We start from the raw sequence: 27,818 nt of genomic DNA on the forward strand, positions 1-27,818 counted from the left end.
GGAGAATGTTTGTCACCTAAATTGCAAATCATTCACTCTTTTCTCTTGGAAGATGCTTTAAAAGAATATGAAGAAATACATTAGGATACTGCTGGATTTTAATTTAAAAATCCAGTAATTGAGTTATCATGTTCTGCATTCAGAATTTGTGTGTCAAATTTTCAAGGTCCTTTATATCATAGAATTACTTGACAAAGGTGGCCTGTCTTTTCCTGGTTAATGAACTGTCTGCACATCTCTGCCTGTTTCTCAGGTGTGTTTGCTGCTGATGGAGGAAATGGCCATGTCTCCAGTGGGCTGTGACCAAGCAGTGAACCATGAAGACATGATCCCAAGATGAGGCACTTGGTGTTTCTGAGAATGAGCTGAAACCTAAGTAAGTGCCTCCGTGCTTAGCCCTCTCTGAGAGCTAGACCTGCACCCTCCCAACAAATCATCCTTCAGTTTCCTGTATGCCAACAGGTTCCTGTTGCTAGAAAATTTGCAATATGTTTTGTGTATTCCAGTAGCTGTTAAAATGCTTTGAGTTTTGTCCACTAAATTGGGCACAAAGATCTTGCTGAACCAAGAGCAAGGGAAGCGTCTGCTCGGAGCAGCAATACTGGCTGCTAATGAAACTTCAGAGAGAAAAGGAAAGTGATAGCCCCCTTCATTGCCAAGCCATTTCCAAAGGCTCTGCAGTCCTCTCTGCTCCCCACACACTTCACTCTGCCAGGGTTTTCCCAGACCCACTGTATGTTAACTGTGGGTGAACTGATTCATCCTCTCCATTGCTGAGCCACCTAAACGTTTCCAAAGGAAGGCAAGAAACCAGGTCAGCAGAGTGAAAGTAACCAAGGGAAAAAACACATATTCTTGTATTGGGAGAAAAGTCAGAAAAAAATGAATTAAAAAAGAAAACATCCACGGAGTGGATTTGAAAACCTCCATATGAGAGCTGCAGGGTGGTCGGTGCCTGACATCCCAACGGCTCGATGACAAAAGAAACGCTAGTGGTACAGGCTCTGAAAATCCCACTTCTGAGCTATTCTGGGTTTACTCAAAGAGCTGCTAAAATACAGCTGTGCTCTAAATCCATCTGTCCATTGAGCTACGTGGGAGCAGTGTCCGTTGAGACAGAAGCTAAGGTGTCATGGAAGAAATGTCCAAATATTCTCTAGTAGAAAGCAAGGCTGTGGCCTCCCCCACCAGCCTGAATGGAGGCTGTCATTCCAGCCCTGCATCCCTAAGCTGGTCTGCAGCACTCTCTGGGGAGTATCTGGAGGTCTGCATAGACCAACCTGACCAGCAGAAACCTCTTGAACTGATGAGAGTTTCCTTTCTGTTGCATCGTGTTAGCTCAGAGCTTTGACCCTTCCTCTGTTCCTTTCCAGATTTTGTTTTCAGGGTAGCTGCCCACAGGGTTGGTGATGTGTGGCTCACAGTGGTTCCTGATCAAAAAATGTGGACATTGAAGCCAAAAGAGTTTCAGACTGAACTGCACAAGCGTTTATTGGCTCCTTTAGGACTGTGCTACAGCCTGCAGCGAGTACCCATGAGCACAGCTAGCTGATCCTGCCACCAGCATCCTGTCCAGCTGGGGTGATCGCAGCCACGGCAAACAAACTGCACGCAGATTCATTTCACTCTCATTTTTGCAGCTCAAGCCAACTGGGAATGTAAAACCACACTGACCAAGGGAGGGCAGGGAAATTGCCAGTGAATGCAGAAAGAAGAAAAGGAAGGAAAATGTGGAAAGCAGGCGGTAAGAAAATGAATATTGTTTATTTCATAAAATCATAAAACGGTTTGGGTTGGGAGGGACCTTAAAGCTCATCCAATTCCATCCCGTGCCGCAGGCAGGGACACCTTCCACTAGAGCAGCTTGCTCCAAGCTCCTGTGTCCAACCTGGCCTTGAGCACTGCCAGGGATGGGGCAGCCACAGCTTCTCTGGGCACCCTGTGCCAGCGCCTCAGCGCCCTCACAGGGAAGAACTTCTGGCTAAGAGCTCATCTCAGTCTCCCCACCATCACTTTAAAGCCATTTGATACTCAGCATATTGATTTGGGTCAGGCCTTGCAAAGCAGTTAAATGTCTTGTGGAAGTAGCAGAGAGGAAGACCTCAGATCAGTCCTTCAGTCTCTGGGTGGGGATTAGCTGAAGTAATTGTTTGGCAGAGACACCAGGTGGGTGCTAAAGTTAAACTCACCTGCCAGTGCCGTTCTGAGGGGTTGGTTCAACCTGTTCTAGGGTATGGTGCCAACGAGGAAATGGAAATTCATGGATAGGTTCAGATGAGGAAGGAAACTACAAACATCCAAAATGCCTTTCCCCCAAACTGTAAGAGTGTTCAGACCCAAAGACTGGTTTTGACTCTATGAAGGTAAGCTTAGTCCTCTAGAGGGCATGGTTACACTGATTATATATTTAATAATTAACTAGTATTACCTTGGCTATGTGTTCGCTTTCACTGGTGTAAATCAGGAGTCAATGAACTAACACAGGTGGAGTTGCTATGTCTTTAAGCCTTGTTTTAAGGTTTTCCACATAAACTCTCTTCTTGAGGAAGCTGGTACAGTATGGGCCAGAAGGTTTGGTTTTGCTCTTTGGGGAAGCTTTCCAAGAGGTCGCTGTTACCTCTTTCCTTTGTACTGGAATCCAGTGTGAAAATCAGGGGATCAGTTTTTCCCATTTATTTATGTTCCTGCTTTGGTTAATCCCAGCATCTCTTGGTAGCAGCCTGGGCTGGACCATCTGAATAGTAGCACAATATGGGGTTAGTGTTCACCCTTTCATAAAGCATGGCAGCAGTTGTTTTGTGTTTGGGCAATCTGGTGGCTGAACTTACTCAGACAAATTTCAAAGTTAAGAACCTTGTGCAGGTGCAAATATGGTCACCATGTGCCTTACTGCCTGCCTTTCTCTGGTGTGCGAACAGAGCAGAGGTTTGAATCCGGGGCCTCGTGATGCAAAGGAAGATGCTTCACTTGCCGAGCCAAAAATCCACCTCCTCCACAGAGGCAGCAGGAGCTGTGCAAAGCCCTTTTAATCTGGAAGCCACGTCTTTGTAGAGCTTACACAAGGTTCACTAGTTTGTAATGCAAGCACCTGCGTTTTATTCACTTTTACAATATTTAAATCCCCTTATAAAATAAACGGCTACTTGCTGGAACGTTACCCGGGCTGTATGTCCAAGGTCTGATGAATTTCAAAGCTATTTTCTAAGATGCATTGGAGAAGGAGAAGGACTGGAAAGAGCCGTCAGCTAGTGTTACAAATAAAGAAGTATCAGTTTAATTTTTGTGGCTTCCTGCAGCTTCTGAGTGCATTCCACACAAATAACATGTTAAGATTTCTTGCTCGGGTCATTCGTAGTGCCAAACCAACACCTAGGAACTGAGAAGTGCTCTAATTTGTTATCATCACTGAACTGTGCTTCACAGTGTATACCTTTACTTCTCTTCTTCAGTTACTCTTGGAAGTCCTCCTCAGCCATTGCATCCTCCTTGTCCTTGACCATGATGATTATGGCCTTATATTCATTCCATTTGCTCACAAGAAAATAAGTAATCCATGTTGCCCTTTTTGAGTTCTTCCTTATGGCTGAAGAAGTGATGTTGTTAGTTGGTTTCAAAGATAATCTGCCTGTGGGTGAACCAGGTTCCTTAGGTTGAATCTATGGTTCCAGTTTTCACATGCAGCTTCCAGGGGCTGAGCTGCCCTTCCATTGAACTGACCTTGTTCACCAACCTTAGGCAAAGCCAGTGTGATCTGCCGCCTCACACAACTTCATCACCAGTGGGTTTGCAGGAAGAACACAGTCTAGAAGAGACTCTAGTCCCAGAAATTTGGTGCTGACCTGATGGTCCAGCCTTGCTCTGAAAATGGATTAAGGTGTTCTGGAGTGATACCGTAGCTTACTTTCTATAAAGATTAGAATTTACCCAGTGAAACTTTGATTCTCTGTAATAGGATGAAAGCCAGGCAAAGCTGTCCTTCAAAACTATGCTATTATCAGCATTAAAACTAACACTAGAAACTCATTCTACAAAGCAAACTCTGAAGCTGCAGTTATAAGGCCAGAGGTACTCAGATTAGCTCACTTAGAACTGCTCCAGATACCTCAGTGTTATGCTGCAGTCTGCGGTGTAGACATCCCTTGACACCCCTGTGGGCTGGACGAACTTGCGTAACTTTTTGCAGCATACATGAAAATGCAGCAAGAAGGCCATTAGAGAGGAAAGAGGGGGTTGGAACAGGGTTGTTTTGGCTTCAGCGCCGGACATGCCGTCTCAGATCATTGTTACTGCAACCATTTCATTCTAATTCATGCATGTCAACCCGTTTTAGGACTTTTCAGCATTTCACTCTTGCCATCATGCTGAAGAAGGCTTTGGCCATGCTTCATTATGCTTGGCTGGTGTCGCCGAAGGAGTGAGTGACACCGTTATCCAAGTCTGTCTCTCCACCACAGTGCAGACAGCCAAGCACTGTTGGCCCCAGTGGATATTGCTCAGCAGATCTTTGTCGGGCTTGTACAAACAAGATACGTTACCATTGACCTACCAGCTAAAAGTTCATGCCTCTGACTCCAGGATACTTCTTGTCTTGGTGTCATTTGTTCATTGAAATAAGTAGTTATTGTAAGATTATCACATTAACAGGGATTTTGTTTGCTTGTTTTGAGAAGAATGGCATTTTTCTTGCTATCAGATGCTGGGTGGGTGGTTTATTCTTTTGCTTTCTATTCCAGTGTGGGTTTGGGTTCATGAAAATGAGAGAATCTAAGCCTTGAACACAGCCAACTGCTTTACAAACCTCCCTAAGTCATTGCCAATTTAATTCATTGCTGGCCAATGGAGCTCAGGCTTCTTTTAAGTGAAAGGTGCCAATCATGCAGGGTTATACAGCAGTTTTGAAGAAAGCCAATTCACCTGTTTGCTGGAGACTTGAATCAAGCCACCAAATACATTTTCACTTATATCTAGAAATGAACCAAACCCAGAGTCCAGATCTGGCTGTCATAATCTAATTCTGATGTACTCTATGGCTTCTTTACTTAGAGCCATAGAACTGTGAGGAGATCAAAGAGTAACTTGAGATTAGACCTCTGAGGCACGACAGAACACCCACTTGGTGGTTCGGAGCCACCACAGAGCACAGCCTATCAGACTTCTCACTCTCTAGGCAAACTCATTTACAGATTTTCTTATGATCTACTTCTGATGGCTTCAGGGCTTTTACTTTCCATTTCCTCAGTTCCCAGATCCATCCTAGATCAGTTCAGACACCGCACATCAAAACTGGTGGTTTTCCATCTTGTTTTCACACCTCTTTCTCTACATGCAGAACAGCGTGCATTTTGAATCTGATATCTGAAATGGCTCCTTCTCTTCATGTTTCCTGCCTGAGTCCAGGGGATCTGGCGGTGCTGGGACTGCAAGGAGGAAGGTTAAATTTCGTCAAGCCTTTTTTTAAAGAGAATTTAAGAACTAACATTTACCATAGGGCACGGGTAAACAGACCTGTGCATGTCACTTACACCCTCTACATCTCAGGTTCAGATCTAAGAATGAACAAAACTTCTTCTTTCCAAGACAGAGGCACTACATACTGTCCAGTCTAGTGCATTAAATCATTTCACAGGACATTTTGAGGATCGGGTCACTTTTCTAGAAACACCATAAGAGAACACAGAGCTTTTCACAAGGGGGATTGTCTTAAAGTCACGTAATCATAGAATGGTTCAGGTTGGAAGGGACCTTAAAGCTCATCCAGTTCCAACCCCCTGCCACGGGCAGGGACACCTTCCACTAGAGCAGCTTGCTCCAAGCCCCATCCAACCTGACCTTGAACACGGCTAGGAATGGAGCAGTGGCAGCTTCTCTGGGCACCCTGTTCCAGGCCTGCAGTCTAAACATTCTGTGATCCATCAGCAATTGGTGGCAGGCTGACACCCAGCGCAGCACTGAGAGGTGGTAACCATCCCGTGAAAAATGAATTTCCAAAGTGAAATGTGACTTCACCAAGTGGAAGGATGCACATGGAGTTTCCCTGGGAAGGGAGCTCAGGCGTGTGGCTCTAGGTCTGTGGCACTGTAGCACTTCCGAGTTGAAACTATTTTTACTATGAAATTATTATTGCTGTGTTTTCACATTTCCTTTCAAGTTCCTAATTACTAACAGCCAAACCAAACTGCTAGGAAGCCCTGAGTGTCTCTGTCCGTCCACAGCCTAGCAGCACTGCCAAGCGGTATTCCGTTACACTACTCAGGGCAAACTATTTTCTATCCCTTCAATGTATTTCTAGTTTTATATGTTCCTTTTGAACCTGTTTTTTGCTTCTTTCTTCCTCAGTGACTTTACCTCTGTGGAGCCCTTTGCCATCGCAGATCAAGGGCTAATTTTTTTCAGGTCTGTTTGTGGGAATTAAGGTAAATAAGTGGGTATTCCCATAAATCATGTATCTTCAGAGGTCAGTGGAAGGCCGTATGTTTCCATTGCCTCTGGAGAGATTTTTAGCCTTAGCTTCTTGACAAATCAATTACATTTCCTTTTGCTGACTGTTTGCCAACTCATTGAATGCACATTTTGTATGGGACACTGGGAATGTGGCTGCTTTAATTGCATTCCTTAGGGAGTCCATCCTGCACACCTTGACTTGCCCACATTCCCACTGACTTCAGTGGCAGCTTGAGCTGTGAAAGGTGAGCAACAGCAAACACCAGCATGAAGGAAGGTAGCAGACATGAAGTGCACTCTGCAGCAGGAGAATTGAGTCCTGAGATAGGCCAGTTCCTCAGTACTTCCAGAGGCAAATGTGTGCCTAGTTCCCTTCAGCCCTAACCCATGGGCTTCACTCCCTGCTCAGCCTCTCCCCTACTTAGAAATATATCTGACTTTCAGGAGAGGAGAAACTTTCACATGAAATGGAAAGGACCTGAGTGCAGAGTAAGGACAGAGAGTGTGAAGCAAGGCATGCTGCCTCCAAAAGGAGTAAAAAAAATACAGATGTAGCAACAGGTGTTCAGGATATGTCTTTCCCACCTTACATCTCTGTCCAAGCTAATCCACATTTGAGGACACAAAATACTGTAAGCATTCCTCCTTCTCCCAATACAACTGCATTCATTCTTCCATCCCACAGCTTTCAGCACCAGGCATATTCCATCCACACAGAGCATAACTTGCATACCTCCTCAACCACAAACACACATCCTACTCATAGTCTTCCATGCTTGCAAGTGCAGAGCAAGTGGAGAATATTATATTGCACTTAGATATTGGCTGTTGCTCCAAAGTATGTGTGTTAAGCAGGAGATCCTCTTTATCTCTGCATGTCTTCTCAGTCAGAGGAGTCCAGACTGTAGTGAATTGCTTCCTCCTCATCAAAAATAATCTAAGAAATCAAAGGAGAAACTGTGATTAGACGCTTGTTTCAGTCACATAAAAATGAGTGTCACCTTCAGGAGGAAAGAATCTGTCTGATCACATACAGGTCTAGCCCACAGATGGCTGTCCTCACTGAATTATGACTTCTGCTGAGACAAAAGGTAAGTGACAGCCTTTGCTTTAGACCATCCAATATGTTTGGGCTCCTAATCCTGATCAGCTGTATTAAAAGAAAATTCTGAACAATTCAAATGTCTAACAGTAAGTCCTGACTATGATTTGGGTTTTGCTCCCTTCCTGGCAGACAGACACGCAGGTGTGTATTGCAGCATAAATATCCTTTGTGGTCATAAGATATTGCAACATGGTTACCAAAAGGACGTGCCAGGTAAGGAATTGCAGCCTCCACAGTGTTGAGAGAGGTAGAAGGCTCTCTAGGACCTTCACTTTCTTGCCATGGTACTAAAGTCTTCCAGGAGGCTGTGAGATGGCTAATGCCTCTTCTCATGCCATACCTCCACACTGCAATGGCAGTATGGCCTCTGACCTTCGCAGTGTCCAAGACTCTTCTTGCTTACTTGCTCCTGGCTTCACACTAGTAGGATTTTGCAGCATTTATGGCTACAGTATATCCCAGAAAAGCCATTTGAGGGCCCAGGCCCATGGGAATGCTGGCTGCCAGTTGTGCAAATTGGTTGTTTAAAGGGACACAGTGTTTGCTGTCAGCCGCTTCCAGTTCCTACCTAATCAAGCAAATGAGGATACATTTGTACTTGGCTGGATGGGATAGTGAAGAAAAGGATGTTTCTATTCTGAGTCACGTTTCTGCAATTCTGTATGATCTAACAAAAGCCCCTTAACACAAGGATGGGAGAGTTCTTCTGCTGCCCCACTCCTCCCTCACACACTCTTCTCCAAGAGACTTATCCACAGCTCTCACTTCAGTCTTCACTGGGTCTGAAAGGGTACAAAGTAAAAAGGAGGAAAAAGAATTAATTTGGCATGTGTGGAAATCCTGCTCTGGAGTTTGCCCCCGCTGCCAGATGTGGAAGGGGCTGGCAGTGGCCGGAGGGCTGCAACTTTTGGACTTGAGCTGATGTTTAATTCCTATTGACTGATAGTTTGTGAGCAGCTCTGAAGCGGTTCACATGTCGTCCAAACCTCCTCGCCCATTCCCTTGGCATCCAGCTCTGCTGCTGAGGGGTCTAAAGCCACGCTGGAAATGAGCAGCCAGGGAGCCTCACCATTAATTTTACTATTTCACCCTGCAGATCTGACCTCTTTAAGAGTGATTTGATGTTTCTTTAAGCAACACCCCGTCTCTATGAAGGAATGCCAACAGAGGAGAAGTTTCAAGCTTGCTATTTTTATTTAAGCTGTTGGAACAGTATGGACATAATGTAAGTAACTGGACCAGCCAACAGGGTGTCTGTCAGTCAGTGACTCACTCTTCAGATCAGACAGATGCAAGCCCATATAAACAGGTTCAGCCCAAAAGTCATGATAATAAATAATTTATTTTCGTCCATTTCAAAACACCAGATACAGTAAAGGGAGTGTTTTCCTTGGAAGCAAGCGTTACTGGTCGGCTGTATTTGTTTCTCACCCCAGCAATAACATGTTCTGAATGAGTGGAGGGAGACTCCGACCACCATTCTGCCAGAGCCTGCTTGATTCTTGGTTGAAGGCTGCCGAGTCTTAGCAAATGACTCTGAAAGAAATGAATGCTCTGTTTGGAGGTACGTGGCATCATCAGGTTTGCACTCCAGCACTTGGAGCACTAGAGGGATCGAGGCAGCCTGGTGGGCATCTGGAGAAAGCTGACTTTTAAGGTGTGTTTTTCTCATCATTGTGGGCTTGCTGAGTCATGTACAGCAAGTGGAAAATGTCCCAGGATGTTTGAAGATGGCTTTAGGTCACATGAACTACGAGGTAAAACTGGGAAAAGAAATACATGGCAAAACATTTGGATGAGATGTAGAAACATGGAAGCTTGACAGGGAGTACTCTTATGGACACTGTTCTTCATATGGACACTGTACTTCATCAGGAGGCCTCTGTTGGATCCAGATGCCACTCTTCTTGCAAAGATGAGGAAGATTAACCAGGGGTCACCCTAAAATATTGTTGCTACAAAAACTATCCCATTGCCTGCAGTTTGTAAGCTTGGTGATTTGAGATCTTTTCTGTGCTATCAGAGGATACCTAGAGGTACCTAAATAGATCACACAGTGATATCAAGGAAGACCTCTTGTTGCTTTGGCCACATCCATGGCACGAGCCCTCTCTTCGCCAGGAGCCTGCTCTCTAACCCAGCATGGAAGGTGCAGGCTGTGGAGCTCAGGGCTTGGGACTGCCTGGAGTATTGTCTCAGGGAGAAAGTCCTTGGGCAAAGATGAGACTCTTGCCCCTGGTCATCTCAAAAAGCAGGTGTGTGTTGGATGGGAACAGTGGAATACTCAAGGTGGAGAGGACAGCAGCTTGCTCCAGGGAGCTGGTGGTCTCACTCAGACGTTGCAATATCTTGTTCATGGTCTCACTGCCTGCACACTAAGGAAAATCCAATATAGGAGTAACAATATATGCACAAAAACGCAGATAAGGTTTGCAAATACTTCAACTGCTCTGTGTAACTTGGTTTTGGAACAGAATTCATCAAGAAGCTGGATATGATCTTTTTAAAAGAAAGGAAGAAGAAAGCATGCAGTGTCACAAGCAGCATATTCCAAGCTAAGTGGTCTTCCAGTCTTCTTACCCATGCTCCTAACCTGGAGGACAAAAATCTGAACTATCATGCAACTTGCCAGCCAAGAGCTCTGTGTAATGTGGCCACTTAGGAAAACTTACAAATGGATACTTATTTTTAATATGCTCAAGCTGTTCATGTATTGTATTTACCTGATCAAGGAGAAAATACCAGCTGCTTTTGTCAGCCAGCTCCCAGAATAACTTGGCAGATGTCTGCTGCATCTCTGGGTGGACATGCACACAGCCCTGTTGACATACTTGCATTTATAAATCGAGACATTGCTCTGTCCCCATTTGCAGATCAGATGCAGTAAGTTTACTGGTAAGAAGCGAAAAGCTTTTTGTAGCTGCAGACTCTGCAAACTCAGCATGGGCTTTGCAAGTCAAAGCTTCTCATGCATTTATTAGTAATAGCAATTACTATTTACTAGCAAAAAAATATCCATGGGGTTGATAAGCATGGAGATGACTTGTCTTCCCTATATAGCCTACAATTATTTGTGAAAATAACTTTATAGAGCTGATGGCTAAGAGGGAGTGCTTTTTAATAGTCATCACTCCCGTGGGTACAGCTACACTTCCAACACCTGCAATGGCCAGTGAGCACCTCTGCCAACTAAAACACCTCTCTTCAGAAGAATAATTAATACTTTAAAATAACTATTAGAATAACTAATGCGTCTTTGAAAAGCGGAGGATTAGGTTCATATGTCCTAGATAAAGAACCCAAATCAGTTTTGTCTAAGGCTTTTGAAGGAGGTGGAAGGGAAGAGAGTGTGGAGCAGGTCCTTCACCAACAGGACAGGCGGGCACTTGCAGATTGGGGCACTGAAAAATAAATAGCATAGCAGGTACAATCACTGACAGATGCTCTTACAAACCAGGCTCTCAGGCTGGAGGCTCCAAACTATCAAACACTTTGTCAGTCTCAGCAAGCTGGTAAATAAAGAAAAGGTTCTTGCACATAAATCTTTGGAGCTGATTCTCACAAAGAGTGCTTTCAGCCAGAGCTCCTACTTCAATACTCCACAGCTGGAGGAGAGCACAGTGAGTCTTATTTACGCATCCAGCAGCAGTTTATGACAGGCACCATCTCATCTCAGGGGTCTGACATATACATACCACTGTCCAATTCGTAAATTCTTGCATCTCGAAGTTTAATAAGCTCTTCATCTGATTCCTTAATGTTTTTCACAGAAAGTGAACGTTTTTCCTGGCAGAGCAGGGACTGTGAGCTCTTTTATCTGCACCCCATAAAGGGCTGGGATGTCCCTTTGAGCTTGGCCAATAATTTGAAAGTAATCCAGGTTTTGTTTTTCCTGCAGGTTTAACGAAAAGTGAATGTTTTAAGTGGAGGAGTAAGAGGTACATTGAATTTGGAAGTATGACCACAGCAGCAACAGAACTGTGGAAAAATTCAAGGAGTTATTAAGATCTTTAAAACTCAATTGTTTAGAAATTAAGCACATAGCTCAAAAATGACTATTGGCACAGCTGGGTGAGTTGCCATTCTCATCATATACTTCATTAAACCTCTGCCATATGTCCAGTCTTAACTTTCCAGTAGTGTCCCCAGAAACATCCCCTCGTTGCCATTGAATGACCATCTTTACTGTTGCTCATCAGCACTCGACAATAACTTGGTGCTTGATTATGAATTACTGGAAGCAGAGGTGAACTTCTGCCATAAACATTGTTGGGGATAGGTCTGAGTTCTTGGAAAAGGAGGATGCTGAAGGAGATGATCTTTCTCTCCCATGATACTGCAAGCATCCTAAACTAAGAGCTTTGACTTTCTTAAGGCTGAGCTGCTTCTCTCACGCTGGAGGAGCAGAAGAACATCTGGTCTTAGCTACTGTTTTTCAACTGTATCATCTTGTGCCTCACTAAAATGAATGAGAAACACATGCAAGCTGTATTTTCAAAAAGTTGTATTTCATTGATGCAACTAAAGTAGTGATTTTCACATGCAATTAGATACACAGATGTAGACAAGCAACAATTTACACACACACTGCATTTCCAACGAGGCCCTATGTACATTCCCATATGCTTTACACATGCAAAATAATGCACATGGTGAGGAGGCATGGGAAAGTATTTACATGTGCAATTGTATCTTCCCACAGCAATGCCTGGGAATTAGAAAGGACTAAGTTAGACAATATTTTGGATGTAAAATCTGATGACACTTTCAATTCTCTTCTGCAGCCCCAACTGTAAATAATGCTAATTATTACTTAAGACCTGCTACAACGGCACTTCCCCAGGAGCTTTGAAGATAGTACAGGGACTAAGAGCTTAAATAACCCCCTTGGTTTTGGAGTAGACATCAGTATCCAAAGCCGGTTAGAAACGGACTGAACACAGACATCCCCAAGGCATTCATGAAGAGTGAAAAAACGACGACCAACATTGTACCGGATTCAGCAAGTAAAGATCATAAAACAAAAAACTTTTTTTATTATTTTTTCATTTTTCAGCGCCATCACATCTTGAGTCCTTTTGGAAAAACTGTGGGAATGTTTCTCTACTGAAAAGGTAAAAACCAAAGTACTGTTTTCTGAAAAGCACTGCTTCCTAGGAAGCAGAGTGAGACTTTACAGACCCATAGAATCCCCGACTGGTTTGTGTTGGAAGGGACGTTAAAGCTCATCCAGTTCCAAGCCCCCACCACAGGCAGGGACACCATCCACTAGAGCAGCTTGCTCCAAGTTCTATCCAACCTGGCCTTTGGGAGAAGGTGTCTGTGGCCATGTCTTAGCCCTTACCAGTGCTTGCTCTCCTGCAAGTCCCCTCCTAGGCTCTGCGTAGGCTCCCTCAATCTCAGCTCTCCAGGTGATAGGACATGAACATCATCCTTTTCTTCCTTCAACATGTGTGAAGGCAGGGTGTGGTGGGGATGAAGGTTTTGTAGTGGTTGCTAATGTGATAATAGGAGCCATTGATGGAAAAACAAATCATACCCCTAAGAAAATGTTTTTTGTTTTGTTATTATTCTATGCAGATGATTGAGTCTTTCAAACCCAGATTGGTCTGTGAGATGATCTAGGACAGATCTGTAAGAACCACTGAAAAAAAATCCAAACCCTAATGACATTAAAAGATTTGTTGGTTTGAGTTGTTTTTCAGCCTATGCTGCCAGTGACTGTGGAGCTGCCATGGAGCCAGCACCATGAACTTGCTCATTGTACTCTTAAGTCTTCAGTATTGAGTGGGTTGGGTTGTGGCTTACTGTGATGAGACCATGCAGTGTCCTGACCTGTGTAGAGATCTGCACCAGCTGTGACCCTCCCAGTGTCTGTTAAAATGAGCTGTTAGGATGCAGAAGCATGCATGGTGTCAGCCGTGTAGGGAGATAGCAGTAAGGACCACTGAGGGCAAGACTGGTCAGTAATAAGAGCTAATGGTCATCTTCTCAAAGCTGGGAGAAGGAATGGGATGGCCTGAAGAGGGCCCTTGGACAGGAGCTGACAGAAAAACATAGGAGAGGTTGGGGATGGGTCAGAGCAGGCTTCTGGGCCAGAGGAATGGGGACAAGTGGGGGTTGAAGACAGTGGCAACTGGGTTGGGGGGTAGAGGGTCTGTGAGTCATGGCCGCCTGAGTTTCCAACTGCTGAATGCTTAGATGTGCAAGTCCTTACACCAGGAATTACCTGTGCAAACCGTGGCTGAGAGCTTGCAACAGGCTTTTGCTTGTTTTTCTAAACAGATCATTCATGTGACCCCTTCAGTCCTTGTTTCTGTTAACAGGCCAAACAAGTTCTAAGTGCCAACATGCTAAAGAAGTGGAAAAGTTAGTTTATAGAAGGGAAAAAAAAGGGGAAGGAAAAGAAAAACAAAACCCAAGTTATTCCCACAATGTTTACATTCCCATGTTTTAACCACAGTATTCCCAGCACACAGATTTTTATGGTGCATCTGAAAACTAACCACAATGCAAAAGAATACGGAAACCAAAGCAGGGATGGAGACACGGAGAGGGAAGCTGGGCAGTGAGGAGCAGGGAATGGCAGCAGTGCCGGGCTTTGCTGCCTGCCTCACACTCCCCTCTCCTGCAGTCCCAGCCAGGACCTCCCTCTGCAGGTGACCCAGGAAGCAGCACACATTAAGGTTGGGGAGAGCTGTAAAATTAAGTTATTTAAGGGGTTTTAGGTCCCTATTAGCAGGTTGAAGTAGCAGGGCATGACCAAAGACAGGATGAAAGCTGGGCTGGTTCAGCCTGGAGACGAAAAGGCTCGCAGGAGACCTTAGAGCAGCTCCAGTGCCTAAAGGGGCTACAGGAAACCTGGACAGGGGCTTTGGACAAGGGCCTGTAGGGACAGGCCAAGGGGAATGACTTGAACCTGCCCGAGGGGAGACTGAGCTGAGCTCTTAGGCAGAAGCTCTTCCCTGTGAGGGTGCTGAGGCGCTGGCACAGGGTGCCCAGAGAAGCTGTGGCTGCCCCATCCCTGGCAGTGTTCAAGGCCAGGTTGGACACAGGGGCTTGGAGCAAGCTGCTCCAGTGGAAGGGGTCCCTGCCCGTGGCAGGGGTTGGAGCTGGATGAGCTTTAAGGTCCCTTCCAACACAAACCAGTCTGGGATTCTATGATAAGTAGAAGATACCTGCAGAAGACCCCGAGCTTGTTCAGCTGCTCACAGGCTGTACTCCTGGCTGGCCTCAGGTAAACTCGGAAAGGTGTCTGCACTAACAGTGAGCCACACTCGTGTGCCCAGGAGCCCCTCGTCTGAGCCGGTGTAATGCCGAACGGTAGCCAAGTGCAGTGAAGTGTTTTCTAAGCAACTCTTATTTTTATTCAGGAGTTGAGACTCTCTGGGAAGATTTCCCAAATTAAATGGAAAACTAATTCCTTCGAGCCACCTGAGCATGACTGGCATGACTAATGGTGAGGTGGCTACCTGGAGCTGCCACAGCCTGTCCTCTCTGCTCAGTGTGACAGCTCAGCAGCAGTGCTTTATGAAATGACCAGGGTTATTATGTGGCTCTCAAACCTCTGCCTCAGCCATGGACCAGGGGGAGGCTCTCAGCTGGCTGGAAACAACATCATTTTATCAAAACCAGTCAGGAGGTAGCAGAGTGCATCAGCTGTGAGTCAGGGCCGCTGTGTTCTGTGCAGTTCTTCTATGGCTTTTTGTATTGCATTACTTCGGTTGTCATCTGGGGACTCTCATGCCTGTCCTTCATGGGTTTGGATCTAACAGCATGCTTTGCTGCAGAGAACAGAGTACGAACGCAAGCACTCTGCATCATGGTCTAAAACAGCATCAGTATGTTTTTTGTTACATTGCTGTCATCCTGGCTTCTGTAAAGACTACAGACCTGCTGGCTTAAGACATTGCATGTCCCCAGCGCAGGAGACAGCCATTGCTGAAAAGGCAGTCAGAGCTATCATCACAATTATAAGGAAGAGAACAGAGCTTTACATTTTCAAGAAAGCAATGCTCCTACAGCTGGGGCTAGGTCATATGTTGCTGGGCATTGAATTAATGTAACCAGGTTTTCAGAAATGCATCCTGAACCTCCCAGATTTGCATTTTTCTGGTGTAACCTGAAAGAATTGCACAGATCCACCCTCTCCACCAGCATCACCATGTCTCTTAGCACTGACATTGCATTGCATCTGTTGAACAGCTGGATGTCAGGTGGCCTGCTGAAAGCCAGAAGGGACTTTGAGTGTATTTATGTATGTTGTGTGCCCAAGAGACTTGGCTTACATTTTTGCAGGGTAAATTGTCAGTGTATGCACACGTTGAGTAGTACAGTATATGCACCTCAGGTATTAGAGCCCCCAGGTCTATGTGCTAGACAGCAGACTTGCAGTTTGTGCTCACGCTTCCATCCCAGGCTAGCTGCACACATGCTTTGGGAGCATACATCCCAATTCCCTCTGGGATTACCTGTTAAGAAATAACACCAGCTCTAACATGTTTCACATCATGTGATGCTGCCAAGCACCAGGGCTGTGCAGGTTCCTGTTCAGGTGAGGTGAGTCCTGCCTCTGTTGTTGCTCCTGCTGGGGAGAAGTGTTTGAAGGTACTCAGTGTGATATCCAGTACCAGCATCTGTATCCCTGCAGCCTGTTTCCCACCACAGCATCCTCTTCAGACACAATGATAGTAGTAGTCACTGTGCTAACAAAATGTTGGCCCCAACAGTGCCCCAGGAGCCACTTCCCTGGGCAGTGAGTCCTTCCCGTGTGATGGAGCTCCTTTGCTCTCCAAAGGTTTTGTCAACACCTCAGTATTATTAAAATGTTGGTTTTAAAGTCAATTTCCTTTTCTTTTCTTTGTAGTTTATAGAGTGTTGCTGAAGACCTTCTCCCAGGCTAAAATGAGGATCAGTTCCAGGTTTGCAGTCATATCAACAGTAGGATGGTGATTTATTTCTAAGGTGCCTGTGTAATTACCCATACCCCACACACACCTCCCATTCACACTGAGTTTCCCTGTAGCTAATGAGTCTTCCCTGAGAGGAAGAGGACTGGTTGGTTTACTAAACTCCCATGCCTCTAAAATGAACCCAGCATCTATATAACAATGTCCCAGAAGCTGTTAGGTCTTACTGTAAATGGAAATGGCTCATCTTTCTTAAACTGAACATTGCTGCCAAGTTTTGCCAACAGTATCATGTCAGTGTTCCTTTTTTTTCCGCTGTTTCTGTTTTTCATCAAGGTGTTTATGGATTTGTTTTGCCATTATAGGTTCTGTTATCTATACCAGCATATTGTCTGCATGAGGCAGTGTTTGGCGAGTGGTGCTGAGCTTACAGCCCCAAAAAGCCACTCCTGAATATTTGGTTATCTGCAGCCAGCATGTGCTGATACTAGGAAATGTTTGGAGCAGAGGTTACATTTTGAAATTATGAAGTGCTGGCTTTGGTGCCAAGCTTAAGGTAAGCATCTTTGCCACACAAGTGTGGGATGAGCTTTTTCAACCTAAGACCACCTTTGGATATCTTTGTAGGATTACATTTTAGCATGAGCTACATGAATATGGGTGCATCTATACATTACAAAGAGGTTATGCACAGCAGGACTTACCAGGGTTCCTGGAGGAGGTGTGAGGAACCCTTGGGTAGCCCATTAGAGCCACCAACTCACCAGTCCCATTTGTAGCTCATAGCCCAGCGCAGGGTTGGAAGCCGAAGCTGGCAAGTGGCTGGTGGCAGCAGTGCCCTGGGTCCAGCTGGTGGCCAGCCTGCATGCAGAGCAGCTCAGGGCAGCCTTTGAACTCTGTCTGAAGTGAGCTGTACATTGGCCCCCAACCTAAATGAGAGCAGCCTGGAGACTGTTCTGAATTACCAGACAGCTGTAGCCCCAGAGGCAGCACACATCTGGTCAGGCTCACATCGGGGGAGCAGTGCTGGAGGTATTACTTTGGCTCTGTCTCACAGCTGGACTTCCCTTTACTGGGGTGATCTTCTCATGGCTGCTGATACCAGGATTGGGCTATCAGAGCTGAAAAGTCACTTCCATCTTTGCTTTTCTGGAAATAGTAATCCTGATGTAAAGTGGTGTCAGTCTCCAGGCCTGCAGTCAGCCCTCTGACCAACATGCCTTAGGTAGGATCACCCTTCTCTCCCCAGCACCAGCAGCTCTCTTTTGGATTCCTTCCAAAGGACCTGCCCCAGCACTGGCTATTTTTCTGCCTGGGGTGTGGATCAAAACCAGCAAAATCACATCCAGCTGAGCTCCAGGAGCAGCCTGAGTTGAGCCACCCTCTGCTGATGTCCATGGTGTTGTCCATCCTTTTTGCTGGATTTCTGATGGAGGTCACCCAAACTAAGATCCCTTTACAACCTTGCTTCCTTCCTGCAGGGCTGTGAGGAAGGATCTTAAACCCTTTATGTTTAAGCTATCTAGACCCTAGGTACTGTTCTGCATCTGTACTAGCTTTCCAGTTTAAAAGGTTTTAAGGTTTTTACATTTTGGAAATGAGTTTTTGAGAAAGCAACCAGGGGAAAACAAACAACAAACACACCACCAGTGCGAACAGTCACAGCCCTGATAATGTCACTTCGTCCTGAAACAGGGCATGAACAAAGCACATGGCAGCTCTGGAATGGAATGAATTCTGGTGTGGATACAAACCACTTAATTCACTTATCTGCAGGTAACTTAGCCACTCCTGAGGATGAAAACCTTTCTAAGGATACTTCCCGTCACACTATTTGGATGGAGAAGGAAGAGCATGGGCCAGTCTGACTGGCAAAGGGCAGCCCATATGCTCAGTGTCCCAGTGAGCCATGAAGCCCTTAGCTTGCACAGCTCAGTTTACCCCGGGAACTAAGCAATAGCCAGTCTTGATGTTGTTTTTCTACTCAGGAGAGAAGTTCATCTTTCCAATTCAGTGCTCCTGAGTATTCTGAAACTCTCCAACTGGCAGGAAAATCACATGGAAGAAGTGGACAGAATCAGGTTTGCTGTATATTCAGATCAAATGGTATTATTTCAGATATATAAACTAATGTATTTCCTTTTGTAAGCATAATTCTGAGCATCAGATATAAGTTTTGGAGGTTAAATATTTGGGATCTGGGAAAAAAAAAAATGCCCCTACTGGTGCAGTGCTGTCAATGTGACAGCCAAGCATCAGCTCCAGATGTGCTCTAAAGATGTTGCTGTGAAAGCCTCCTGTCCCTAAACCAGGCATTTCCAATTAAAGGAGAAGTGTTCAGTTTTTACATTCTCAGCCTCATCAAGTGGGAAACAGGATTGTTCACATAAAGGCTGAGTTGCTGCCCACCAGGCTCCGCTCTGTCACTGATTTTTAAAGATAAGAGAATATTAGTGATAACAACTTTTATAGACATATTTGCGAGATCACTTCAAAAATACTATACAAATTAAGTGTTTGCAGAGACAATATATTGTAAATGAACAGCAATAATGAGGAAGTGGCAGCACTGCCAGAAGATACTGAAAATTTCAGAGTTTTTGGGAGAATTTTTGACAAATCAGATGAAAGCTTTTGTTCTGCCACTCCAGTGGTGCCTTGGAAGTTGGGAGCTAGATGGTGCCATTTATAGAATCATAGAATCCCAGAGTGTTAGAAAGAACCTTAAAGCTCATCCAGTTCCAACCCATGCCATGGGCAGGGACACCTTCTGCTAGAGCAGCTTGTTCCAAGCCCTGTCTAACCTGGCCTTGATGGCACTCCCTTGATGCCACTTCCAGGGATGGAGCAGCCACTAGTTCTTGGGTCAACCTGTTTCAGTTCCTCTCCAAAGCACTACATTCATCTCCCAATTCTCTTCACCCATCTCCCAGTTTGTTTGTTTTGGGTTTGTGTGTTTTTCCCCTGGAATTGAGGCTCTTAGATTAAAAAGGAACAGTTTCAGGAACTCAGTTACCTCAGAAGATTGAGACATTGTATTATATCCATAACCCTTATTGCAGATGTTGATGTGAAACATCCGCTGTATGTTGCACCTGGGTTGCACATGGGACAAGGCAGTAAAGCACATGGCCCTGCAGGACACCCGTGGTGGAAGAGGGCTCATTTTGCCAGGCTCATTTTGTATTGGCCACCTTCCTGATATGAACTTAACAATCTCTGCTGTTTATTTCATTGCATGTTTAGAGCTGAATGGAGCTCCCAGGAAATCTTGTACAATTGAGCTGACCTCAGCAGACCTGCCCAATAGAGCAGAACTGGGCTGTTTGCATCTGCTGTGTGATGTTCTTGGAGTCCCCCAGATGAGAGGTGCTATGGAGGTATGGAGAAACTGGATTTCTTTTCAAGTGCTGGGGTGCCTGGGAGGGGAAGGAGGGCTGTGCATGGCTATGTCAGCCTGGGGAGTACAAAGTGGGTTCCCATATGGTCAGTTTTTAGGATTTCTCCTGTTTCAAATCTGCATAAATGGCCCACTCAAGGAGGCCAAACTATTAAAAACAGCTGACAACGAAAAAGGGGGAGGTGAACGCCAAGCAAGCAGCAAGTAAACTACATAACTGAGCTGACAGATGGCAAATTAATGTTGTCAAATAGAAAGAAGTACATAAAGCTAAGGAGCACTATGACCAGATTGCTTTCTTGCATATGAAGTCTTTAATCATATGGATATCCTTGCTATTTTTACTCTAATGAGATTGGGAAAGAAAAATAAGACAGAGACATGAAATTAAAGATGAATTTGCTTTGAATCCACAAGAAATTGAAGCCCTTGCAGAAACAAGGAAAATTATTTGCCAGGCAAAATTAGTGTCACAAATGAACTTGTTTGTGCTTCTGAATTTTGACATGTTTATTTTATTGGTAATATTGCTGTAGCAAGAGAGTACTATCCAGTGTAGATAAGCACTCAAAGGAAGTCGAGTGAAAACTGATGTTCATGAAGCTTTTCACCCTTAGGCAAGACCAAAAAACCTCAACCCACCTAAACTCTTCCATCTACTCATTGGTTAAAGGAAACAACAAAGAAAGAGCAAAGCAACATTTCTATTGTAAGGCACAAATGGGACAACTGGGACATAAGATAACTATTTGCTCATCATGAGGTTTATACTGAGTATATGAATTCGCTTTGTTCCATGTATTTCTTTAGTGGTAAATGTGAGGATCTTTTAATCAGGAGCCTTATGTGAGCTCTGACAACTGTTAAGGTATTCACACCTCTGATTAAAGGGAGAATCGGCCTGTATCTGAGCAAGGAGCTTGGTAAACAAATACATCAATCATGGGAAAATATCCCCCAGTATGTGTGTGGTCAGAGCAAGCCAGCCAAGGCAGTTAAAAGGAAACAATTTTCCACAGTGCTTGGAGGTAGGTAATATAAAATAATCCATAATTAAGTTTAATCGTGGCTTGTACATTTGCTATAAGCTGTCTCTGATGCCATTTCATTGATACTACAATCCCATTTTGTTTGGAAGTGGCAGATGTAACAACTCTGGAGGCCCGATTCATAGCTGATAGGGCTCAGGATAGCTGCATCAAGCTCTGATAGTATGTGGACTAGATCCTCAGCTAATAAAAATGGGTTTGCTTAATGGAGCCAGTAGAGCAATCCAAGTTACAGGTAGGAGCCTGGTGTAGCTCTTGTGCTGTTGATGTAAATGGCCAGATCCCAAAACCTAAGTCTTTCTATTGACTTAAGCTAGAAGCTGCTACAAGCTCCTTGTGAGGACAGTAGTTCTTTTAATAGAAGGGGAAGGTAGTGCCTGCTGCTTGTAAAGAGGCACTTACCCTTCTTTTACTCTGCATCAGGCAAGGAACAGCTTCTTAGGGTTGGACCTGGATGATAAAAGGTAGGCTTTCAACTCAAGATTACAGATGGTAAAAATGTCATTGGTGGCCAAGGCTGTTTGCTGAAATTAAGAGGTCTGCTGCCCCCAGTCCATGTAGCTGGTGGCTTACAAAATGGATTTACCTTAGCAGAGTGTAAAGACCTCTCATTGTTACAAAGGGCCTTCCCATCACTACATTTGTTCTAAGTTTTATGGGAAGCGGACAGTCCTTGTTGTTTCAGGCTGTCCCATAGTAGGCAAGTTGTGCCAGGTAAATACAGAAGCATGAGAGGGAAATGGTGTTCAGCCTCTGTGGTTTGAACCTGACCCATCTGCAAGTGCTCACCAGCTCAATCAGGGGATGGCATTCAAAGCCAGTGGGCAACTCTAGAAGCTGCGGGCACAAGGTGCTGCAAATGAGATACCTGCTGAGAGTTGGACTTGATGATCTTAAAGGTCTTTCCCACCCTGGCTGATCCTATGACTCTAGGAGGAGACAGCAGTGATGGTGAGACGAGAAGCTTGTCACTGAGGACCAGCACCAGCATTAGCAGCTTTGCACACTTCACTAAATAGTGACAAAGACTTCTTTTCTAAAGGGAACAACTTACCAAACTTTCCAGTTCTAACAGATACTTCTTGCAGCATGAAGCCAGCAGCAGCAACAGGTCTCAAGCAAACCTTAACCTGTCCATCCCTTTGAAAAGTGTATACCAGAACATTAACATATGGGGAGCTGATGTGGGAGGATCTGGTAAACCATCCTAACCCGATCACTACCACCAATACTGATGCTGGGAGAAAGTTTGTTTACTTCACTTTTGCACCAGTAATGTGTAACATCTCAACCAGTAACATCAGGCTCTCACAGGCTTTTAGTAAATCAGTGCCTTCAAGAATGATACATTAAGGACATTCAGGTTTAACAGATCTATATACAGAAATATGTTCTGTCCCATAAGCTGTGCTAATGGGCTAAATGCTGAAATCTTAGTCTGACCCTAACAAGGGTCATCTTAGTGGCCTGTGACCACTGGGACTTCATAGGAATGTGGCTTCATTTTCCCCAAAATGTCAGACTTCTTGTGTGCCTCTTAAAGAGGATATTTCAATATGAGTAATCCCAGGGCTGGGCATGCTGTTTAGAACTGCTGCTATATATTACAAGTATATAACGTTAACTTCAGTGTAATGCCACAGATCTTTTTTCTTAGTGTTTCAGCATTTAACTAAAGCCAAGCAAAGTTTTGCAGGCAGAGAGTTTTGTTTCCCATTTCAGAAAGAAATCCGGTTTGGAGCAAAGTGGGAACTCTTCATTAATCAAAACATGCCATTGTAATACGGGCAAAATAAATGCTCTTATGTACTGAGATGGCATTTACAGAATTTAATTTATAATCTTGACAATGAAAAAACACCATCCTGAAAACCAAAATTCATTGAAATGCAAAGTATCTGATCTGAATTGTGATAAGAAACTTGGAGAAAATGTTCTGGGGAGGGGACACAGTTTGAAACATCTCTTTCTGCTCTGGCAGTTCTTTGGTAGAGTGAAAAATGGGTTATCCACAGGCCTCCCCTTTCTAATTAGCTGAGAGAATATCTGTTGACTGTTTTTCAAACTTACCCTCATGGCTTTATGTTTAAATGCTGTTTCCCAGTTTTTTTGTCCAGGCCATCATATTTTCCAGGTCCCTTTGAATTCAGACACATCTGGACTTAGGCAAACCTCCTTCATTTATTTTCGCTCTGGACTTGGTGAGCGATGCCAGGGTTTTTTGTGAGCGTGTGTGTGATTTGCAAGCTCCAAGTCTGCAAGTGCCGAGCGTCCTCAGCATCCCCCCAAGGCTTGTGACTCCCCATGGCACTTGGGGATCGACTCTTGATCCTGTATCACTGAGTTTCCATACAAAAATCTTGCCCTCAGCCTGCAGGCAGAAGCAGGCAAGCAGCACCAGACCCCAGGTCAGGCCAGGTCCCTCATTAGATGCAGTTAATGCAAGTGCTTTGTTTTAAGCATGTCCTGGTGCAGATTTCATTTTAGGCATGTGCTTAAGGACTTCGGTGAATCAAGGCTTGAGGCTTTGCAGGACAGGGCTGTTCTCCCAGCAGTGCTGGGCACTAGCACAGTGGGAAATCGGTTTTTGTCCAGGCGTCCAAGGTTGATCATGATCCAAGTCACAATAAGCAGCTTGCAAGCAGCAGAAAAACCAGTGCAGTCCCTCAGCTGTCCCCAAGGTGCATTAGTTTGTGAATCCGGAGGGCTGTAGGTAGTAATCCTATTTATTGCAAATGACAAGGCCTTGGAGAAGGACTCGGAGGTGTCAGCCGCCCTCACTTGCACTTGACCCTGGTATGGGATGGACCTGTGCCCACCTGGCAGAGCAGCTACTGCCTCCATGCTAGTCCGTGGCTTTGGGCTAAGAGCTATGCATATAAAAACAACAGCTAATAAATAAAGCGTTTGCTATTTCTTTGGCAAAAAGAGGAAAAGCTACAAAGAAAACACCTCCAATAGATGTTTTTTATCACATGGTTGGATGGGAGCTGAAGGTCTATCACAAAGACGCTTCTTTGGCTTTGACACTAGATTTTAGTCGGTTCAATGGAATTTTAATGCTATGGCCAAATATAACATCCAATAATGAAAAACTTCAATGGTAAACATTAACACAAACACGCATCGAGTATATTAAGCATCTTCTAGAATGCAGCAGGCCAAATCTGGAAATTGGGAACAGGTCCCTGAGCTGGCACACTATAAAAGCAGGCTTCAGTTTGCCATCTCCAGGACCTGTCGATGGATTACAGTGCATATCCGAGTTAGGCTCCATTATGTGTTTAGGTTAAACTCTGTGTAGCATTGATTCGGTTATTTATTTTGGAAACAAGGAGCCGGTGTTCCAACACAGGTGCCTAAATGGGATGTCCATGTAGCCCAAATCTGCACTTAAGGGGGGACTAAGTGCTTGTTTTGTAAGTCTGGCTACTGAGGCCAGCAGCTGAGCCCAAGCCTTGCAAAGCCAGCGTTGAAAACACAGCCAGATCTTTCAAAACTTGGGGCCTGCAGCATGTGAGTTTTTCAACAATGCAGAATCCCCTGAACTCCCACAGGGTGCAAGGGTGAGGACCACAGGCAGCGAGTCCCAGCCCAGAACTATAGATGTTGCCCCTGACCTATAGACTGACCAGATCACCCACTTGTTTAAGTGTGCCACACCAAAACAAGCCGAAAACCTGCCACATCTCAAGATCTGTCCAGCTGAAGTGGATTAATTTGTTTCTCTTTGACTGTCTAGGCTTTAAATGGTTGCTACCATGCATCAGTGGCTACAAAGCATTAGTTACGGGCTTGGCTGTCCTGTTTTGGGGGACACTGCATGGCTTTTGAGAGTCCGATGTTGGTGAAAACACACTGGATTGAGGAGTGGTGCTTCTGCTTTTCCCAGTAAGTAAACCATAAAAAATACAATAAACGTGCTCTGTGGAACAGTGTCTGCCATTACAGTAATTTCTTAGCTATAGAACCCATTCATGCGTGAACCCCCATAGCATGCAAAGGCACATACTGTCGCCTGAGCATTATATCCTTCTGCAGGCAACTGGGCTATGTCCCAAATGCCAGCTTCCAGCGGGGCTGTTTTCCCCACTTTGATTTATAATTACTGATCACATGGGAGGATCGAGAGGAAAGGCCCAAGCTCTTTTTTTTTTTGTGTGTTCCTTGTTTAATAATTTAATTCGTATTCTGATCTTCAAATCCCAATAGCATCATGTGAAGTAGAGAAACTCGGCAGGGGAGGGGGGAGGAGGGATAGAGGAGAGAGCCAGGGCTTTCTATTTCCATATGGTGAGTCTCTCCTCCTCGCGATCACAGCTTGTCATCTGTCTTCTTTTAAACTTCAGATCCCCTGTAAAAATCTTCCCAGCAAAGAACGGGCCATAAATGTGTCAGAAAGTCAACCCAAGTGAAGAGATTACCATGGGTAATCGCAAAGCATGATTTCATTAGAGGATTTCTTTACACATGGGCATGGACATAAGAGTAACCCGAGCCACGGGAACCGTGTGTTTCTGAAGTAGGGCATAGTGGCAGGAGACTTATTAATATTCTGGAGAGGTAAGTCTGTATATATGATATTCTTTGATACTCCTCTTTCATTTACTTTGCAGGCAAAATGATACATGCTTTTCTTGTAGTCTAGTTGTGGTCAGGTTAAATGGTCAGATTAAATGACCACCTTAATTTACCTTGTTTTAAATAGATAATCACAGAATCATAGAATCCTAGAATGGGACCTTAAAGCTCATCCAGTTCCAATCCCCTGCCACGGGCAGGGACACCTTCCACTAGAGCAGGCTGCTCCAACCCTCTCCAACCTGGCCTTGAACACTGCCAGGGATGGGATATTCATGGGTGGCACAGCAGAGCTACCAGCGCTGTGTCACCCTGCCAGGGACTGCTCAGTGTTAGCAACCCCCAGCAGAAAGCAGGAAATTGATCTAGTTCAGAGGCTTTCAGTAGAGTGCCAGTCTTGTCACCTCCTGATGTACAGCCGTGGGAGAGCAGAATAACACATTGCACCTCGTGATTCTGTGACCTTAATACTGCTCACATGCGATGCTTCTGAGCATCTTTCTTTATTGAGTTACTTTCATGTGAACTGTACTTCAACAAAAAATATGTTAACAGTTTGTAACGTTCACATGCATGCCTCATGCAGCGGTTGCTCACTGTAATGACAGGGACAGCGTTGGCTACAGGTCATTTGTCATGGAAGCTCTGGACATTGTCAAACAGAAGGATTTCTGCAGGAAGGCCTTGCTTTCCTCCTGTGGCTAAGAAAGGTCTGCTCTTGCAGAAGCGGTTTGCATTGGTGGTGGGGCTGTAGTGCCATGGGCCAGGTTGGGTAGCTGGGGAGTGACAATGGGGTGCACAGCCAGAGACCTTAGAAGCTGTGCCACAAACATGGCCTGGGCTGGTGTGACCACATCCACTTCTGTAAGGAGGTGAGTTGGTCATTTGAAACTCATATGGGAGCTGCTGAGTTGGGTCAAGGCGTGTGTCTGATTTTAGCTATATGATTGGCTGCTGGAGGTCCCTGTATAATGTATAAAAAACATATCTTTGTGCCCCACAGAAGACTCCAGAAAAAAGCCATCACTTATTGCTCTCATTGTCTCATAGATACATTGCAGAGAAGATCCAGAAGACAACATGGTCTAGTGGAAGGTGTCTCTGCCCATGGCAGAAGGGTGGAACTGCATGATCTTTCAGGTCTCTACTCAAACCCTTCTGTGATTCTAAGCATCTGCAAAGACAGAAGCAGAAGGTTCAGCAGAGCCAGCCGTGGCTCAGTCCCTCCAGGTAAGATGTTGTGGATAAAGAAGCTCCTGATGAGAGCCTTCCACCTGCCACTGCTTCTGCCCTCCCAGCTCTCACTGAACCACACTGCCCCTGTAGCAGGTGCCTCTTTTTCCTTCCCTTCCCTTCTGCACAGGCTCAGATGAAGATGTGACACAGTATCTTCTGTGGGCAAACCCAGGTCTTCCACCTCTTAGAAACTACACTGGACCTACAGAAGTTAGTGAGGAAACCAAGTGACCACCCTGGACCAGCCCCGACGCTTGGTCTGTGCCAGGGTTTCCCGATGTTACTGCTCTGTTCTGATGAAACATTATACAGAAAGATACAGGGAAAGCATTATGCTCACAGCCCTTGCCAACAAGTTATGTTTTAATGTAATTTAACTGTAATCTCAGAGTGTTTTTGTTAGCTATAATTAGTAAAATATGTCTGTTTTCTGTGTTCCTTGAAGACGTCTGAACTCCTGCCAGTTCCCTATAGTTTTCCTGACATGCAGTGTAACAAGCAGACCACCAAAATGTATTTACCAATAACTGTTTATTTACATTCCATGAAATCTAATAACATTTGCTGCCTTCATTCGGGATAAATGCTGGCCAAAGTGTAAAGCATAAAAAAATAAACACTGCCTTAATTTCTAACCCAGGCCACAGAATATTTGATTTGTGCTCAATTTGCCCTGCCTGTTAGCGTTTTGGCATTCTGCTGCTTGCAAGTTGAAAAAATCCACCAAAAGAAGTTGAAAATATTCTGTAATGGATCTTCCTGTTCAGTCCAAGCCCTTGCAGGGATTTCCTGGACATTTTATTTTTCATTTCTAAAGTCTGCACGAGGCTGGTGTTTTGTTTCTTTGTTTTCAGCTCTCACAAGCATTTGAAACTGTATTGTAGAGAAAATGTCCAGGGCACTAAACAGCAATGGTGGCTGGTGTTGCACCAGTGCCAGTGTAAAGCGTTTCTCATTCTCCCAGAGTCATTGGCTTTGCTGGTGTAAAAATAATCAGAATTAGGTCTGTATCTTGTTACTAACCAAATCTGCTCGTGTTCAAGAAAGTGTAACTGAGGGCAGGATTGTCATCTCAAATCTTAAACAGGTTCCTCTCC

General features: G+C 44.8%; 1 long non-coding RNA gene across 3 annotated transcripts; it reads left to right on the forward strand.

The window, feature by feature from the left end:
* Nucleotides 1–1,200: 1,200 nt before the first annotated feature.
* On the forward strand, nucleotides 1,201–26,828 carry LOC133209665 (uncharacterized). 3 transcript variants are annotated; one of them, XR_009724725.1, is made up of 7 exons: nucleotides 1,201–1,744; nucleotides 16,413–16,510; nucleotides 16,821–17,011; nucleotides 19,702–19,835; nucleotides 24,647–24,795; nucleotides 25,254–25,467; nucleotides 26,536–26,828. It is a non-coding gene; the product is annotated as an uncharacterized LOC133209665 (long non-coding RNA). The 3 variants fall into 3 exon arrangements; XR_009724723.1 differs by lacking the exon at nucleotides 25,254–25,467; XR_009724724.1 differs by lacking the exon at nucleotides 25,254–25,467 and having other exon boundaries at nucleotides 16,413–16,467.
* Nucleotides 26,829–27,818: the final 990 nt, after the last annotated feature.

Source organism: Neopsephotus bourkii, unplaced genomic scaffold (assembly GCF_033783945.1).
Source record: "Neopsephotus bourkii isolate Nb327-2 ecotype Australia unplaced genomic scaffold, CSIRO-AGI_Nbou_v1 NB_357, whole genome shotgun sequence".
Lineage (NCBI taxonomy): Eukaryota > Metazoa > Chordata > Aves > Psittaciformes > Psittacidae > Neopsephotus > Neopsephotus bourkii.